Source organism: Aethalodelphis obliquidens, unplaced genomic scaffold (genome assembly GCF_003676395.1).
Source record: "Aethalodelphis obliquidens isolate GAN/ISIS:26980383/991018 unplaced genomic scaffold, ASM367639v1 scaffold12, whole genome shotgun sequence".
Classification (NCBI taxonomy): domain Eukaryota; kingdom Metazoa; phylum Chordata; class Mammalia; order Artiodactyla; family Delphinidae; genus Aethalodelphis; species Aethalodelphis obliquidens.
This window is the reverse complement of record NW_020837956.1, coordinates 9,486,728-9,506,526: the sequence shown is the minus strand read 5'-3', so window position 1 is coordinate 9,506,526 and position 19,799 is coordinate 9,486,728. Positions and strand designations below refer to the sequence as shown.

Below are 19,799 nucleotides of genomic sequence, written 5' to 3'. Positions count from 1 at the left end.
GAGGCTGCCATGGCAACAGGTGAATTCAGGTACACACAGCAATGGCTGCAACCCAGAATCAGGAAGCCATGACTGACTCCAGCGTCCGCCAGGGTGGCTACACCTACTGACACCTTCAAAGCTGGATCCCGGACTCCGAGTCTCCACACCCTTGTCTGGCAGCCAAAGAAGTGAGTCAAAGGGATCATGGCCACTGCTTCTCTTCTGCCAACCAAATCTCACACAAGGGCAGCTACTGGCCAAATCTAATTCTCATCTAGAAAGCTCGTTGAAATATTGTTTTCAGCTTTGCAGCCTCTGTAGTCAGGAAGACACACTCGAAGCAGGTGGAAATAACTGCTAACTGCCAATCAACTCTATCTAATCCATCTCGTGATTTTTAAAAAATCTCTATGTGCAGTTATGGGCACTCTGTTAGCCGAAGGTCGTTTATCCCTGCCTCCTCTCTCTCTCTTTTCTCAGTTGGTTTGCTAGATATCTGCCTATTTAGTCTTTTTTAAAAAATCCTGCTTTTGGTTTTATTGATCCTCTTTTGTTTGTTTTGTTCCATCAATTCGTGCTTTCATCTTTATCCTTCTGTCCCTTCTGCATTCATTGGGTTTAGTCTCTAGCCTTTTTGTTCTCTAGCCTTAAGTTGAACCCTAAATAATATGCTTTCAACCTTCCTTTTTTCCTACTAAATGCACTGCTTTATCTGCATCCCTCAGTGTTTGAGATTTTGTGTATTGTACAGGGTTTGTTGTCAGTGTCTTCCCTGAATTTCTCATTTGTCTTTTGACTGATTTGCTTACTATGGGGGCTTCTTTCTTTTCTTCCTCCCCCTCCTTTTTTTTCCTACTCAGAACTTTGTGGTCAAAGCTGGAAAGACTTTCTTCATTTCAGTTATGAAGGAATTCTCCTATGTTTCCTTCTACTTTTATGGTTTTATGTTGTACATTTATCTTTAATCGTTAACTATTTAGAGTTTTTCTGGTGTACGCTTTGTGGTAGGGATTCAACTTTTTTTTTCTATATGGTAATCTTTTTTCCCGTTGATTTGGGATAGTCCTTTAACATATATAAACATTTTCTTACGTATTTTAATCCTCTAAAACTTTTTATTCAGTTTCATTGCTTTGTCTGTATTCATTCATCAATACTCTGATTTCATTTTTGAGAGTTTGTGTGTTTTCAGATCTGGAAGGGCTATTTCCCATTCACTGACCTACTTTTTCAGTTTTCCACACTGTTCTTATTTCCATATGAATCACAGCATCACCATTTCCAGTCGTAAATAAGAGCATTTGTATTGTCCTGCATCACTTTTATAAATTAAGTGCAATGTTGAGCCTTCTGATCCAAGAACATGGAATGTTTTCCATTCATTCAGGTCTCCTATGGTGTCCCTCAGCGGTATTTTAAAGTTTTCTTCATAAGGATCTTAGACACTTCTTATTAGGTGGATTCTTAGGTATTTGTGCTTGATACAGTTAATTGGCACTTGACATTCATTCCCACCTAACTCTCTGTTCCCCTCTCAACTGCTGGGACTGAAAGGCAAAAATAAAAAGAACAACAACAAAAAACCACATTTCCCAGACTGTGACAGCTGGAGTTCTGGATATAACTAGCTTTGACAAATCACAGGTGTACATACAAGAGCAGGAAGGTGGAGACCCTGTGGTGGCTGGACGTAAGGCTGGACTGACACGAGTGTTTCCAGTCCCTGGACTTGATATTCCCGTATCTCATCACCACCTGTAAGGACATGAGGAAATTGTGGTGGCAGAAGCAGCAACAGCTTCCTGACCTCTGAATTACGGCTATGACGATTTGACTTTGAGATCGTTAATCCCCTGACAGCCCTCAACTTCATATATCTTTTCAAATTTTATCTAATAAACACTCATATAGCACATACCATCTGCCAGAACCTGGTATACGCAAATTTTTAAAATTACATCTGTGATTACTTACACTACTTCCAGCCCTGGCAATGATTTTGGAAGCTCCTAATTCCTTGTATTCCTTTGTGCTTTGAAATATTTGGGAGTGGTTTTGGTTTCCTGAATGGAACCCTGATTCAGTATTTTATCTTTTGTGTGACTATTGAATAATAAGGTCTTCTTCTGGAATTATATCTTCTGTTTGTGTTTGTAAACACAAAGATCTATCAATTCTTTAGATAGCTACGTTTAAATCTCCCATTATGATTGTAAATTTGGCGAATTTTATTAGGTTTGCTTTAAATATTTTAATATTCTTTTGTAAGGTGTAAAATATATGGTTCTTATAATTTCTTGGTAGATTGTTTCTTTCAATAGCACAAAATAACCTTTGCGCACTTTAATTCCTTTGGTCTGATATTATTATTATATTTGTTACATATAATATTATATTGTTATATGCCAACTTTCTTTAGCCTACTAATTGAGGGGTTTTGCCTTTTATTTTTTTTTTTGAAGAAAGCAAAACATTCATATCGTTCAAAATTTAATAGGTTATCCAGTGATGTCTTCCATCCGTGGAAGCTACCAGTTACCCAGTTCTCTCCCTCAGTGGAATCTGGAATGTCTTTTTCCATTCCTTTATTTTTAACCTTTCCATATCAAGTTTTTTAGAAGTATTTCTTATAAACAGTATGTAGCTGGATTTTTCAAAATCCAAAAAAAGAATCTCTGCTTTTAATAGAGGAATTTAACCTTATCATATTAATTATGATTACTGATATATTTGGGTGTATATTTGCCATCTTGTTTTTATTCTATTTACTATACTTTTTCTTTGTTTTTCTCTCCCTCTTCTGCTGTTTATTGAACTGATAAAATTTTTATTCCACTTTTCTTCTTCTAGTGATTAAGAAGCCATATTCCATTTCTATTCTTCCAGTGAAGAATTGCTTGCCTTTAAACACACACACACAAACCTGTTGCTATAATAATAATTATTCCATTCAAAGTTCGCCAACATGGTTTACCAATTTCTTTTTTTTCTCCTTTACTTCTGGGATGATGCCCTTTCTTTTTCTGATTCATTTTTATTCCTGCTGAAGCATAGTTTTTAGCTGTCCTTCCAGTGAGGGTCTGTGAATTCTTCTAGTCTTGGTAGTAAGTTCTCTCAGCCTTTTCATGTCTTAAAAGATCTCTATTTTACACACACTATTGATAGGTTAGCTGAGTATAGAATTCTACATCCAAATTATTTTCCCTCAGTACTTTGAAGGTGTTATTTCATTGTCTTTCAGCAACTATTTGTGCTAAGAAGAAGCATACTCTTATTCTGATTGTCATTCCTTTCCAGATAATCTGTTCTTTCCCTCTGGTAGCTTTTAAGATGACTCTTTACTCCTAATATTTTGTAGTTTAACTGCAATGTTCTAAGTGTAGTTTGTTTACTTTTTTTTTCTTTTGTTTTGTTCTTCTTTATATTTTAGTAATCTGTCTCAGCATTCAGTAAGTGTTTTCAATCTGATAACTTGAGTCCTCCTTAAATCTTGAAAAATTCTCACCTGTTTTGTCTTCAAATATTGCCTCTTTGTCATTCTATCTATTCTCTCCTTCGGGAACTTAAAGAGGTTTTCTCAGTTCCATTTTCCATTTTACTAATTCTCCTTTGAAATGTGTCCAGTCTAGTAGTTTTTCATTTTGATGGCTATATTTTTTACATATACCTGTTCTTGTCTCATTGCCTCTAGATCTTACTCCACTGAATTATCCCTCTGTTATATCTAAGCATTTTAAAATATACTTATTTTAAAATCTTTTGAATTGGGCTATTATTTCTATTTCCTGATAGAAATTCTCCCATTTCTTGGAATTGTTGATTCTCTTCCATAGGGTTGAACCACAAGTGCTTTGTAATTTATGTTTGAGAGCTTATCTTGGGAATTTTATCCTGCTGTGCCCCTTCCTGTCAACTGGTTTCTCTGGTGCTATGATCTAGCCTAGGCAGGTACAGAGATCCGAGCTAGACCTCGCATTAGGGCTCAGGGCTTTTGCCCCATTTGGATAGTGTGATTCCAGACCCTTCACCAGCTCAGTGAGGTCTCACATGTACAGATGCCTTCCGTTCCTCCCACGGCCACAGACAAATGTCATATTTCTAGTTACAAACCTAAGGTAATTGTATTATTGCTCCCAAATATTCACTGCCCCTCCCTATAGGAGGATTATATTTTCTCACCCCAATAATGTCAGGCTGGGTCAAGTGACTAGCTTTGTCAGTAAAAATGTGGATTAAAATGAAGTGTGACTGGGCTTCCCTGGTGACGCAGTGGTTGAGAGTCCGCCTGCCGATGCAGGGGACACAGGTTCGTGCCCCGGTCCGGGAAGATCCCACATGCTGCGGAGTGGCTGGGCCCATGAGCCATGGCCACTGAGCCTGCACGTCTGGAGCTTGTGCTCCGCAACAGGAGAGGCCACAGCAGTGAGAGAGAGGCCCGCGTACCGCAAAAAAAAAAAAAAATGAAGTGTGACATTTCTGAGTAGACCCTCTAAGGGTCTGAGTGCTTCCACCATCTTCTCTTTGTCCTCTGACTCAAGAATAGCAACATCCCAGGCAGGGACCATGCCTTCATCCTGGATCCTGAAATGAAGAGGTTATGGCATAGAATCGTAGCCAACCTGTGAAAAGCATGCAACATGAGCAAAAAACAAGCCTTTGTAGTGGTAAGAAATTAAGATTTGGGGGGTGTTGGTTATCACTGCATAACTTAGTCCAAGGTGACGGATACAGACTTCAAGTTGTCAAGTATAACCACATTTTAAAAATATGTTGTATCACATTTTAAATAACTTCTAAGTGTTTAGAGTAGATGCAAAAATTACATAGTCACTGTGCTTTTCTTTTTTATCACAGTAAAATACACATAAAATTTACCATTTGAACCATTTTTTAAGTGTACAATTCAGTGGCATTAAGTACATTCAAAATGTTGTACAGTCATCACCACTATTTATTTCCAGAACTTTTTTCATCATTCCAAACAGAAACATATCTATACCCATTAAACAATAATTCCCCATTCTTCCACCCCCAGCTCCTGGTAACCTCTGCTCTATTTTCTGTCTCTATGAATTTGTGTATTCCAGGTACCTCACATAAGTGGAACCATACAATACGTGTCCTTTTGCAACTGGCTTACTTCAATTAGTATAATGTTTTCAAGGTTCATCTATGTTGTAGCATATATCAGAATTTCATTCCTTTTTAAGCCTCAGTAATATTCCATTTGTGTACGTCTCTCTGTGTGTATATACCCCACATTTTGTTTATCCATTTATCTGCTGATGGACATTTGAGTTGTGGCCATCTTTATGGCTATTGTCACTGTGTTTTTTGATCTAGTAGCAGCCAAAAACATGCTATAATAGAAAAAAGCCTGAAATATTACACCAAAACCACTATCACGTGGTGCCTGTTGGGTTCAATATGGAATAGAGAAAACCTTTACTCTTCATTTTTTATATTCCAAAATTATTTAGTTACAAGAATTTTTATGCAATTTAAAAAACTAATAAGGGTTTTTAAAAATAAATAGTTCCTTTTGATCAGAAGGGGGATTAACAAGAAACCTAACGAATCACTGCAAATGTGTTTTTAAAAATTATTAGTACAAGCTTAGGGTGGTTCCACTAGTCGGTCAGCCGCAGAACATCCATACATGAAGAGGCGCATTGATTAAAAATTAAAATCACACTGCTGGAAACCGTATATCACTAAATGAGACTCTTGCACATAACACTATCACTTTTTTCCTCGTATTCTTCTGGATCAGATTTTATGGCTCATAATGATTAATGATTATTAGTAATAACAGTCCCTTTCGAACAAAGCTGAAGCTTATTATAGTACCACACTCCCAGTGTCTAAATGTGATTAAGAATATACTCAGTTCCAGCTGCATCATTTGTAGTAAAATGCCACCCGTGTGGAACTGCCCTTTGTGTTTTAACTGAAAATGCTACTGTGGTTTCCGCTGTTCAAACTGTGTTAACATTGCTCCTGACAGGCCCACAGGACATTCTCATGTGCTGTAATTTCCCAGGTGATTAGAATAAAGTTCAAATGGTGCTTCCTGATATCTTGGAAAAGGTTAGGCTCAGGGAAATGGAAACTTTGAATCAAAGGTTTGCTGAATCAGAGTTGGAAAGCCTGGGCTTAGTGCCCAACTACTTCCATCTTCTACTCAATGCAACTTACACTTTCAGCCCTTTGACTAGCAGAAAGATCTCCCATTTAGTTCGCGTGCTGGGCTTGTTGGATGCAGCTGCAATAGAATAAATAACTACTCACAACTAACCAACGAAGGCACTGAAAAGACCAGACAGCAATCATGTGCTTCGGGGCTAAATCCCAGCAGTGATTTCAAAGCCAGCTCAACTCCTAAGAGCTCAGGCTGCTGGTCAGTAGTAACTGGAGATCCCTTCACTACCGTGGGGCAATCTGTATAAAATGAGGATTTAGTCTGAGAAGACCTAGGATTAAATTTCAGCTGAGCCACCTAGAGCTCCGAGTTGCTGAATCCAATGACTACTTTTCAGTTCTCCACTCACCTGATTGTTGGGAGTCATTTAACATCCCCACCTCCCTGCTGGGCCCCTCAACGTCCTTTCTTCCTCTTGCCCCATTTGTCAGTCTCCAGGAGCAGAATCCAGGTTACTTCCTGTATTCCCATCAAAAGCTACTCACTCTTGCCCTGTGCCTCTCGTCTTTGCTACTGGGTCCTCTCTCATCACCTCCTCCCTGCCTGGATGATGAGCACAATAGTTTCCTAATTGGTCCTACTGTTCCCAGTCTCTCTCCACCCTTGACTTACCTGAAACAGTGATCCTCCTTTTTTCCACCCCCCCCCCGCTGCACTTGTGGGATTTTAGTTCCCCTGTCCAGGGACTAAACCCGGGCGCTCAGCAGTGAGAGCTCAGAGTCCTAACCACTGGACCACCAGGGAATTCCCAGCGATCCTCCTTAAGGACAAATCTTGCCATGCCATGCCCCTGACTTACATCCTTCAATGGCTCTGTGCCTGTAGGGAAAAGCTCACCTCCTTGTCTGGCACATAAAGCCTTTCCTAACCTGGCCTCTACCCACCCAACTGCACCCCTCACACACTTCTCTGTGCGCTAGCTGACCAGTGAAATGGCCAGAACAAGCCACATTCTCTTGCTTTGGTGCGTTCTAAACCCTCTAAGTGTTGCAAATCCTTAAGGGCCTGTCTTCCTGAACTGAATTTAAGAATCACCCCTCCAGGAAACCTTCCTAGACTCCTGAGCTGAATGAGGTGACCATCCTCCAGGATCCACAGCAGCTATTTCATAACCTTGATCCTATCCCCAGACCTCTTTAATGTTTTATTACTGGTCACTTTCCTCACTGGGAGCTCCTCAAGGCTGGGGCACGTCTTCTACATGTGTGTCTAGAGCAGAGCGCAGAGAGAAACGAGGCAAAAAGAAGAAAATAAAGCCAAGAAATGACAATAATTTGTTACACTGATAGGGAACCATGTGCTTATGTCTTCTCTTCCAGTTTCCTATGTGTTCTAGTATGTGGATTATACTATTTTTATACATTTTTTTAAAAATCAGGTCCTTTTTAAGATGTGTCCAATCTCTCCTACAGAGCTCCAATAAGAGATCCTGCTGCCTGAGTAAAGTTTGTCTTTCCTCAGATCCCTCTGGCTCAAGACCTCAAGCTCCACAAATTCTTCAGAACTGAGCAAAGCAGAAACACTTACTTCAACATTTTCAGCAGACAGAAGGACCACCCACACACACATAAATTCCTTGGCCTTGAAAAGGTTAAATTGCTCTAATAGCAGAGTGCCAAAACCCATTTTTGGCCAAAAATTCATCACACCCTCACTGTATTCACAGCCTAGCACAAATGAAGAGGTACATTCACAGACCCTGCCTAAGATGTAAAGAGGATGGAGATGATGGAACTTCTGAGTGATATATCCACCAGCTTGTCAACTTGAGACATCAATGAAAGACAGGGAAGAAAAACAAAACTCTGGAAATTCTTCTGAAACATTGTCTTCTCAGATAGATATCTAAACTTTCAACCATACACACTGGCTTGTAATTCTTTTAAATTTGTGAAGAATAAGCCAACCATATAATGTTCAGTCTGACATTTGCTATTATTTTCCCTTAGAAGAAAACAAAAACCTGATTAGTTCCAAAAATAAAACATAAAGGCTCAGTTGAGAAGCAAACCCTGTGGCTCAGAAATCATCACTCTGATTAACAACACGTAAGTGTTACCTGATGAATGGATTCTTATCTCAGATGCAATTATCAACAAATTTTTCGTGATCCCCACTGTTTTTATAGTTTATGTCCAGCTCTTGAAGCAATAACTTTAATAGCAATAAAGCAAAAGAAACCTCACCTCAGCACTCAGGCTGACTAGACTGTTTCCCCTCTCAGTCAACAGAGACCATGGAATGATGTGTTCAAACCAGGCTCAAGAGCTGTCCAGGAAGGTACCTATTTCTCTACCCTCAGAAGTCCTTGCATCTGGCTCCCGGAGGGGTAAACTTCACAATTAAGCCCATTGCTAGAGCCTGCTGAGAAAATCAGGACAAGCAGGGCCTCCGCCCTCAGAAAATCCTGGCCTGAGTCTTGGCTGGCCTCCATCCTGGGGATGACTCCACCAAGCTGTTGGCGATACCAGAGCAAAGTGCTTCTGCCAGTGGGGCTAGAGCATCACCCAAGTCAAAGGGGCCACTGGAGTACAAGAAGGTCAAATCTGGACTCCCTTTTCTCCTGGAAGTTGTGGGTGTGGGGTGTGGGCAGGGATCACACAGAGGAGAGAGACATGGGGTAAGAGGGGAGTTGGAGAGGGTCATGTGGCCTTTTCACTAGGAAAACTGAAAGGGTCTGGCAGGCATCTGTATCACTGGGAACATACTCTAAACAAGTATGGCATTTAGAAGGTTCAATGTCCCAGATTTTTTATTCAACTCGACACATATTACGTGCCTACAGGTACCCATCATCATCGACTGGAAACTTACCTCACATAATTACTTATGTTCTTACCACAGAGAAGAGTAGTTAAAAGGGAGAAAGAGAGAATGTGAAAGCAGGTCAGAAGAAGATCAAATGATTGATCCAAAGCCTCACGACCATGAGAGGCACCATCACAGCCAGGAGACACCTTTTGTGCTTCATCCACTATTGGTCTATTGCAAAGTGAAGTTTAGGTTCAGAACAAAAGGAAATAAGTCTACCAAGAATGAATTACACTAATCAGTGAAGTCAACACACCAGGCAGGAACATGTATTTAGTATCAGCTGTAGGTGATTCTCAAGGTCAAAATTTATTAACTATTCAAATGGTCAAGCTGTACAGATTTTTTTCAGATGTACATACAACATATGTATATCATAACAAAGTTATTTTTAAATAAAATATTTCCTTAGGGACTAAAGGAACCACTAATTAATTAAATATTTGAAGCACGTTTATAGGTACTACTAAAGATTTGACATAAATATGTAAGTCATATAGCCGAATCAGAAAAGCTATGACCCATGACTGCATACTTTACTAATCCCATATTAAAGTAGAAAACAAAATTATGCCACATAAATTGAGCTGATTTTAAGAATCTTTTTATTAGAAGATAAAAGTGATGTCCATTTAAACCAACATTCCTAAAAGAGCTTCTAAACGATAAAATTATTATTACCTTAAATCCCAAACTATGATACAATCTTTACTATCCAAATTACCCTCTCTATTGGCTGGTCCCTCTATGATAAAGGCAATGGCCATTAACGATGACAATTAGCAGTAGTTATGTATACACAGCAGAAGTATAGACCATACGGTACAACTGACATACACATTTTTGAATCACTACTCCTACTGAGAATAGGGTCAATGAAAATAATGATTAAAACCAACGGGCATTTTATCTGTTCAGTCATTTGCTATCTTTAGGAGTAAAAGCCACACAACACTCATATTACTTTTTCCATAAAATCTTTACATGTCCAAGATACTTTTTAATCCAGGTTCAGATTATCAACAATGAAAAGATATCCATCTTCTTTCCTACCTCCATGGACTTAATCAGGCCTGCATTCACCAGGCGCACAGAAATATTAGTAACTGGAAAGACGATTTGACTGTAGACTGTTTGCAAAACAGGAGTGCTCTATTTTAAGGCAAGTATCTTTATCACATACATACATAACAATTTATTCATTGGTGAACTTTATCATATGACAGTACAAAATTCAACAGAAAAACTGAGGTATAACTTTACTTAACATAAATACAATTGTCAGAAAGTGTAAGGACATTCTCAAAGTGCTTAACATATTTCACCAAAAACTAAATACAGAACTCTTCTCAAAGTTCTTATATGGCCAGAAATACCCAAGATTCTGAATTCTAGAAAAAATACTAGAAATTAAATACTCTAAAATCTTTGCAATAAGGCTCTCCACATAAGGCTACCTTTGATATAAGGCTACTTCAAACTTGGTCTGAAAATAGCAAAAATGTGCACCAAAATTCAAGCTATTCTTAACTAAACAGAGAGGACTTGGTTTCATGAGGGATAGTGAGGTGATGAGTTTACTGAGCAAAATTAAATTTAGGAAAAAGCAAATTTTTAAAATACATCAAATAAAAAGTTTTCCTATCATTTTTTTAACATAAAGCTAAACTATTGTGATATAAAAATGACTGAATGTGGGCTTCCCTGGTGGTGCAGTGGTTGAGAATCTGCCTGCCAATGCAGGGGACACGGGTTCGAGCTCTGGTCTGGGAAGATCCCACATGCCGCGGAGCAACTAGGCCCGGTGAGCCACAACTACTGAGCCTGCGCGTCTGGAGCCTGTGCTCCACAACAAGAGAGGCTGCGATAGTGAGAGGCCCGCACACTGCAATGAAGAGTGGCCCCCCGCTTGCCGCAACTAGAGAAAGCCCTCGCACAGAAACGAAGACCCAACACAGCCGAAAATAAATAAATAAATAAATAAGCAAGTTAAAAAAAAAAAAAAAGACTGAATGCGTAAGGTACTTTTTAGGGCAAAACAGACACCCCTTTACATAATAATTTAAATGGAATATAATCCATAACTTGGTATATATAATATATTTTTAAAAATCTACATTCTATGACCTTTACAAAAGTAGATCTATTCTTTACTTTCAAATTAGAAACAGTGTAACCGTTTATCTTTGGATATTTCCAGTCAATGGCTGTATAAAATGAGAGATAATACAAATCTGTCATAGGCCATTCAGTGCATTAACATGTAAGCCATCAGTTTGGGGCCCTAAAAGAGAAAAAATGATTAATACTACATAAAGTGGAAAAAATATACCCCAGATTTCTGCTCTAGTCCAAAAACTTAGTCTTACAGTCCAAAAACTTAAAGTATTTTTAATTATTGAATAGTTTGATGCAATGACATTCAGTGAAAAATCTGATTACTAACTGTATTCACATTAAAATGTTTTCCTTAAAATGCAAATTGACAGTATTCATTATGCTTAAATACAAAGGTAAACTAATAACAAGGTAAAATTTTTTTTTAAGTTTGACAATTACAGCATTCATTTCCTCTGTCTAAGTCCCGGTGGTATTAACAAGAAAAAATATTCTAATTATTTTCACCGAATACTTTAATCAAATACTCCAGAAAAATACTGTTCTAAAGGAAGTTCAGCAGGAATTGCTTATTACATTTCCATATTAGATCAAAATAAGAAAAACAAAATGGGGTTCAAAAGAATTAGACCATGTAACTGAATAAATAATAACAATAATGACAAATTATATCCCGAATTTGGAAAATTTAAGAGCAAAACATTTTGGTAACCTCATCCTTGATGGCATATGAACAAAAGGAATTTAAGATTGTGGATGGAAAAATGGAAGTTTCCATCAAAAGAGGAATACACAGAGTAACCAGAAAGATTCACAACCACTGAATTCCACTTCCACAGTGATGTCAGGCATCACCTGGTTGTGAAGCCTCCTGTCAATTCCTACAGGAACAGGCACAAAGCACCCTCAAGTTTTCGATTCTTTGCAAAACTGTCCTGACATTGGTTAACAGCAGAGGGTGGGAGGAAAGGAGTGGTAAGTGTAAATACCAAGTTAAGCGCTCCTTTGTTGGAAGGGATCTAGAAACCTGCTTATTTAGTAGTTAACCCAACATACCACTGACTTCAAACACTTGCAGCACCTCTAGAGACAGCCACAAACCAGCCACTGCTTCTTTTTTTTTTCAGTCCCACCCCCAACTCAGCCCACTGCTCCCTGCTCTCCTAACACCTCAACCAGCCACTGCTTCTGTCCACAGGACCATTCACTCTTGTACCTGTGGCTAATCACAACCGCACCTGGAGCTCTGGCTGAGCTTTCTCCTTTGAGCACACCAGACAAGGCCAATCACTAAGTGCCTGCTACTGCCTGCTCATCACATCCAATCAGCAAAACCATAAACGTGGTGGCCCAGGGAGTGGTTCTGTGCAGCGGCTCTGCGGACCATATCATGGTTCTTCCTATAGCTGCCCTGCCCACAGCAACATCTCCACCTCAAAAAGACTGCTGTCCCCAAGCTTGGAAGACCACTCTCCAACCTGTGTGATGGTAAGGCTAAGCTAATACTACTCTGGAATTTGAACAGGGAAAAGAGAATAGATTCAACCAGTGGAAATCAACAAGCAGAGAAGATACTGGAAGAGGTGCAGAGATGCCACACTGCTGAGAGTGATGCCAACCCTGAGAGGCAGGAGGAGAGACATCAGAACTGCCAGACTTGGTCAGGCAGCTGCTGCTGCATCTTTACAATTAATACCTACTACCTTGGTGCCCTGCGTGCTTCCCTGTATATACTGCTAGTTATACTTTTTTTTTTCTCTTAGCAAATTTTGTTTCTTGGGATGACCAACTAGGGTCAGAGATTTATTTTCAGAATACTTAATAAAAGTACTAAGCAAAAATAAAAGAATTATGAAACATTAGTACATTATTTCTTAAGAAAAAGTTGTCATAATTTACATTGCTCTATAAATTTTAGGAATTGTGGCTATTATTCAAGCATTCGATGACTAGTAATTGGAAATCCTATTATTTCTAAGAACAGTTGTTAAGAATAGTACTGAATACATTTGTAGGAAAGTACACCTCTTTGAAACCTTTTTCCCCCAAACATCTTTAGTAAACATGTAACATTACAGATGTAGCACGCCCAAAATCTAGGATCATAACTCCACTAGGTTTGATATTTGCATTTCCATTGAAGATTATTAATATTCACCCAGCACATTCTTGAGATTTATTAAAAATGTAGCCATTAACCAAAGGCCCTTGGGGCATATGTACAAAATTAGAGAACTGTAGTATTCAGTCAAATACTACATTAGCAATATTACTCATGAAAAAAAATGCCAGTGGAGCTCTGTCCATTAAAAGATAGTCAGACTTAGGCTTCCCTGGTGGCGCAGTGGTTGAGAGTCCGCCTGCCGATGCAGGGGATACGGGTTCATACCCCGGTCCGGGAAGATCCCACATGCCGCGGAGCGGCTGGGCCCGTGAGCCATGGCTGCTGAGCCTGCGCGTCCGGAGCCTGTGCTCCGCAATGGAAGAGGCCACAACAAGTGAGAGGACCGCGTACAGAAAAAAGAAGAAAAAAGAAAATTATTTCCTGACACAGATAGTACAAGAACTCAACTCACAAGAAAATCTGCCCATCTCTTCATTAAAACACATTGTTAGAATCCAACACCCTTTCATGATAAAAACACTCAACAAACTAGGTATACAAGTTCCTCAACCTGATCGCAGGCATCTACGAAAAACCCACAGTTAACATTATACTTAATAGCGGAAGACTAGAAGTTTTCCCTCTAAGATCAGGAATAAGAAAAGGATGTCCATTCTCCCAACTCCTATTTGACATTGTACTAGAAGTTCTAGCCAAGGTAATTAGGCAAGAGACGAAAGAAAAGGAAGTAAAAAGTAAAACTATCTCTCTTTGCAGATGACATTATCTTATATATAGAAAACAATTTTAAAAATCCTCAAAAATCGATTAGAACTAACAAACAAGTTCGGCAAGGTTATAGGATACAAGATCAATATACAAAAATCAGTTGTATTTCTATACACTAGCAATGAACACTCTGAAAAAGAAATTAAGAACACAATTCCACTTATTAACATCAAAAAGAATAAACACTTAAGAGTAAATTAAATCAAAGAAGCACAAGACTTGTACACTGAAAGCTATAAAACATTGGAAGAAATTAAAGAAGACTTAAATAAATGGAAAGACATCCTGTGTCCATGGATCGGAAGACTTAGTATTGTCAAGATGCAAAAACTCCCCTAATTGATCTACAGATTCAATGCAATCCCTATCAAAATTCCAACTGCCTTTTTTGCAGAAATGGACAAGCTGATCCTAAAATTCATATGGAAATGCAAGAAACCCAGATAGCCAAAACAGTCTTGTAAAAGAAGAGGAACTCATATTTCCTGATCTCTAAACTTACTATAAAGCTACAGTCTTCTATGTGGTTTTGGCATAAGAGTACACATGTAGATCAATGGAAAAGAACTGAGAATCCAGGTAAACCCACAAATCTATGGTCATCCAGTTTTTGACAAGTATGCCAATACCACTCAATGGTGGGAAGAATGGTCTTTTCCACAAATGATACAGGGACAACTGTATATCCACCTCCCAAAGAATGAAGTTGGACCCCTACCTCACACCATATATAAAAAATTAACTCAAAATGGATCAGAGACCTGAAAGTAAGAGCTAATACAATAAAAATTTTAGAAGGAAACAGAAGAGTAAATCTTCATGACCTTGAGTTCTTTAAGATACAATACTGAAAGCACAAAAAACAAGAGAAAAAATAAATTGGACTACATCAAAAGTTAAAACTTGTATGCTGCAAATGACATCATTAAGAAAATGAAAAGACAACCCCTTCATCTGAGAGAAAATATTTGCAAATCATATATCTGATAAAGTTCAGTATCCATAATATATAAAGAACTCTTAAAATTCAACAATTAAAAAAATCCATTTTTTAAAAATGGTCAAAGGATTTGAATAGACCTTTCTCCCTAGAGGGTATGTAAATAATCAATAAGCACATGAAAAGATGCTCAACATCATCAGTCATTAGGAAAATGCAAATCAAAATCACAGTGAGATATTAACTCACACCGACCAGGATGCTATTATTTAAAAAAAAAAAAAAAGGACAAGGAATAATTGTTGGGGAGGATGTGAAGAGATTGGAACCTTTATATATTGCCAGTGGGAATGCTAAATGGTTCACCTGCTTTGAAAAATAGTATGACAGTTCCTCAAAAAGTTAAACATGGTGTTACCATATGACCAGGAATTTCATTCCTAGGTATATACCCGAGAAAATGAAAAACCTATGTTCACACAAAAACTTGTACATGAATGTTCATAACAGCATTGTTCACAACAGTCAAAAAGTAAAAATAACACATATGTCCATCAAAAGAGAAATAGATAAACAAAATGTGGTACATCCATACAATAGAATATTATTCAGCAATAAAAAGAATGAAGTATTGATCCATGCTACAATACAGATGAACCTTGAAAAATTATGCTAAGTGAAAGAAGATGGACACAAGGGCCACATGTTTCCATTTACACAAAATGTCCAGAATAGGCAAATCCCTAGAGACAGAAAGGAGATTAATGGTTGTCAGGAGATGGGTAAGGGAGGAATGAGGAGTTACTGCAAATGAGTATGGGGTACATGAAAATGTTCTAGAATTAGCACATTTAGTGGTGATGGTTACATAGCTCTGTGAGTATACTAAAACCCACAGATTTATATACTTTAAAATGATACATTTCATGGTATGTGAATTATATCTCAATTTGTAAAAAATACATAAATATACTGTTAAGACCACCTCATATTTATTTAGTTCCACTTTTTAACTCCCCTAACTAGCCTTCCAAAATCACCTAAAGCTTATCAACAAAACCACAATGCTTACAATTGATCCATCAATTTAGTCAAATATCTAGTTACTACTTCTCACTCCCCTCCCTAGCCACTCACTTGCCTCTTGGCATGGTGAAGACATGTTTAACCTCACTTGTGTGGTTTTAAACAGAATAAGATGTGAATTACTAAACTGAGAAAGGGAAAGGCAGAAAAGATTTAGAAGAGGCAATAAAAAGAAGGTATCCACCCTTTCATCCCCAGCTACCCCTTAGAAAACTTTTGAGGGGATCAGGAAATCACATCCAAAAGATAATAAAAATTAGCTGATAACAATTCTCATTAAGTTAAATGTTCTAATTCCTCAAATCTTATTTCACACATAGCAGCTTTTCCATAATTTGATATGAGTCTGATCCCCATGCAAGTATGTTCTTCACAAGAGACCTCATTCTTACATACATGAAAAGTAAAATCTAAAAAACATATAGTTCAGGGGACAATAACACAACAGAAGGATGACTCACAGGTTAAAAGGATTCCCTAACCGAATTCCTATACACATCCATTATGGTGTATATGAAATATGATGAAATTTACAAAAAAAAATTTCATACTAATGTTTGGAAATCTATTTATTACAAAAAGGGGATGCACCTAATTATTTCTTGCATGCTACAATGCTCCTATCTCTGCCATGCACTGCAGCACAGAAAAGTGCATAAATAAAAACTGTATTTAATAAAAAGACACAAACATACAGATGCTCGATTACTTTCCGACCTTTTTACACTGAGTGACTGGAAGAGCTAATTAAAGGTGATTTCCCTTATGTAAGCCAAAGCTCTCAAGAAGGGGACGATGACCCATTATTCTAATTTTAAAACTATACTATACTTATATAATTTGTATTATTATTATTTTTTAAAAAAACCCTTCCAATGGTAAAGATTATCGAATGAATAAAAATACAGGTAAGAAAAAAAGAGAAAAAAATACAGGTAAGAAGTTAGGCAGTTTATCTCAAAACAAAAAAAATCTAAACTTTCCACTTCTGTTCAATGAACAAAAATAAACAGCCTTTCACATGGACCTGAAAGCTAAGCCTTATATTGATTTCATAATTTTGCATTTTACTTCCAAATGTTTCATATGAAAGAGTGGCTATGGCTAAAAAAATGAGGAAAAAAAAATATGCACAGCTATGGCCACACACACAATTCTCTTGTATCAGAGTCGAGGATTTAAACTCAAATACTGCTCTCCACTAAGGAAGTAAAATTCTCCTGCCCTCTGCATTGTAGAGAAGGAAAGCATGCAATTCCGTTGGGGCTCCAAGATCAAGTTTGTAACATACAGTTAAAAAGCAATATGTTAAGTTGAATAAATCCCTGTATTTTATTTTATTTTTTAAAATATGGAACGCTTCGGGGCTTCCCAGGTGGCGCAGTGGTTGAGAGTCCGCCTGCCGTTGCAGGGGACACGGGTTCGTGCCCCGGTCCGGGAAGGTCCCACATGCCGCGGAGCGGCTGGGCCCGTGAGCCATGGCCGCTGAGCCTGCGCGTCTGGAGCCTGTGCTCCGCAACAGGAGAGGCCACAACAGTGAGAGGCCCGCATACCGCGAAAAAAATAATAATAATAAAATAAAATATGGAACTCTTCATGAATTTACGTGTCATCCTTGCGCAGTGGCCATGCTAATCTCTGTATTGCTCCAATTTTAGTATATGTGCTGCTGAAGCGAGCAAAAATCCCTGTATTTTAATACAGCAAAACACCTGTCATTACTAACACTTCTTTTCTCTAATGGAAAAAAAAAAAAAACATTTTATAACATTAAACACTACAAATGGCCTCCACTCTGTCATGGGCAGAATTATAGAATTATTTCAAAACAATTAAAGTAATTGAAGTGTAGGAGGGGAAAACCTACCAAGTACAAAGTCATGGTAAATTTTAGTTTTAGTTTCAATACAACATTGCATAAATTAAGTAAAAGCACTACCCCAGACATAAATGATATAGCATTACTTAGTCCTGGTAGGTGAACTCCCAATAATATATACTCCCTCTGGCTTTCATCCACTAAGTGTATATTGGTATAGTGTTGATAGTTTAAAATATAAATCAAAGGATGCTCATCAAAGCTACATAAAATTAATTTGTTCAAACTATAGCATAAATGCAGATTATCCAATTCAATTCCGTAACAAATAATAAACTCACAATTGAGCTACACCAACAGTCAAAAGTTTAAGTGCTTATTGGGAATGTCTGGGAGAATTGGAAAAATCTGAAAGTTTAGGCATAAGTGTGGAATTGCTAAAAGAAAAATAAAAGTTAATGACAGAATGGGACAATATAATCGTGCTTGTGGATGACATTTCACAAGTCTATGGAAAGCTCAACAGCATGGGGCAGCAAATTTATTAGTTTACTTTTCAGGGGCAGAACTGATATGCCCAGTCCTCCAAGTACAGATGGGTCTGGAAAGGCAGGAAGCAAAACACCATATGAAAGCATGCTGAACAAACAGAGAAGTGTATGAAACCTTCCCTGACCAAAATGGAATTTTTCCAGAACATTCCATTAAAGTTTCAACCCATGTTACTTCCTCTTCAGTTATGACATTTCTCAGCCTGGCCCTTCTAAATAATGCAATGATAAACTATGAAATAACTGCACTTATTTGCATGTATGTGAATGAATGCACAACCGTGAAGTTTTGCAATTTAAAAACTCTATTGAAGGGCTTCCCTGGTGGCGCAGTGGTTAAGAATCCGCCTGCCAGTGCAGGAGACATGGGTTCAAGCCCTGGTCCGGGAAGATCCCACATGCTGCAGAGCAACTAAGCCCGTGCGCCACAACTACTGAGCCTGCGTTCTAGGGCCCGCGAGCCACAACTACTGAGTCCATGTGCTACGACTACTGAAGCCCACGCACCTAGAGCCCGTGCTCCACAACAAGAGAAGCCACTGCAATGAGAAGCCCGCACACCGCAACAAAGAGTAGTTCCCCGCTCGCCGCAACTAGAGAAAGCCTGTGCGCAGCAACAAAGACCCAATGCAGCCAAAAATAAAATAAATTAATTAAAAAAAAACTCTATTGAAAATCTGAGTTCCCTATACACTGGTCCCAAGTCCTCCTTCCTGACATCTAGAGCATCTAAAAGCAACATCTGATTTATTTTATTTTATTTTTTGCGGTACGCGGGCCTCTCCCGTTGCGGAGCACAGGCTCCGGACGCGCAGGCTCAGCGGTCATGGCTCACGGGCCCAGCCGCTCCGCGGCATGTGGGATCTTCCCGGACCAGGGCACGAACCCGTGTCCCCTGCATCGGCAGGCGGACTCTCAACCACTGTGCCACCAGGGAAGCCCCTGATTTTTATATGACCTATAAAAAGGGGCCCCAAAGTCCCAAAGAAAATATTTTTAAGAGAAATCCTTCGTGCCTTCTGAAGTTACCAAAAAAAAAAAGTATGTCCAAAGAGTACTGAATCAAAAGTCTGAAAACCAGGTTTCTGAGGTGTGCCCTGACACTAGGGTGACCAAGTGTCCAGTTCACCTGAGACTAAGGAATTTCCCAGGATGCGGGTACGTTTAGTGCTAAAACCAAGAAAGTTCCAGGCAAACCAGGGTAAGCTGGTCTCCCTACGGGTGACGACGTCTAAATCACAACCCAGTGGGAGCACAGCGGCCTGTGCTAACATTTAGATGGGATAAAGGACATAGGAAGGGGCAAGGTGAACCAGAAGGTCTCCAGGGCCCTTTAGTTGTAATTTACTATGACCCTATGACATATTTATACCACATTTGATTGGAATGTATATTTC

General features: G+C 38.6%; 1 non-coding gene across 1 annotated transcript; it reads right to left on the bottom strand.

The window, feature by feature from the left end:
• Window positions 1-17,610: 17,610 nt before the first annotated feature.
• LOC113624223 (U6 spliceosomal RNA) lies at window positions 17,611-17,714 on the bottom strand. Its single transcript, XR_003434268.1, has one exon. It is a non-coding gene; the product is annotated as a U6 spliceosomal RNA (small nuclear RNA).
• Between the last annotated feature and the right edge of the window lie 2,085 nt (window positions 17,715-19,799).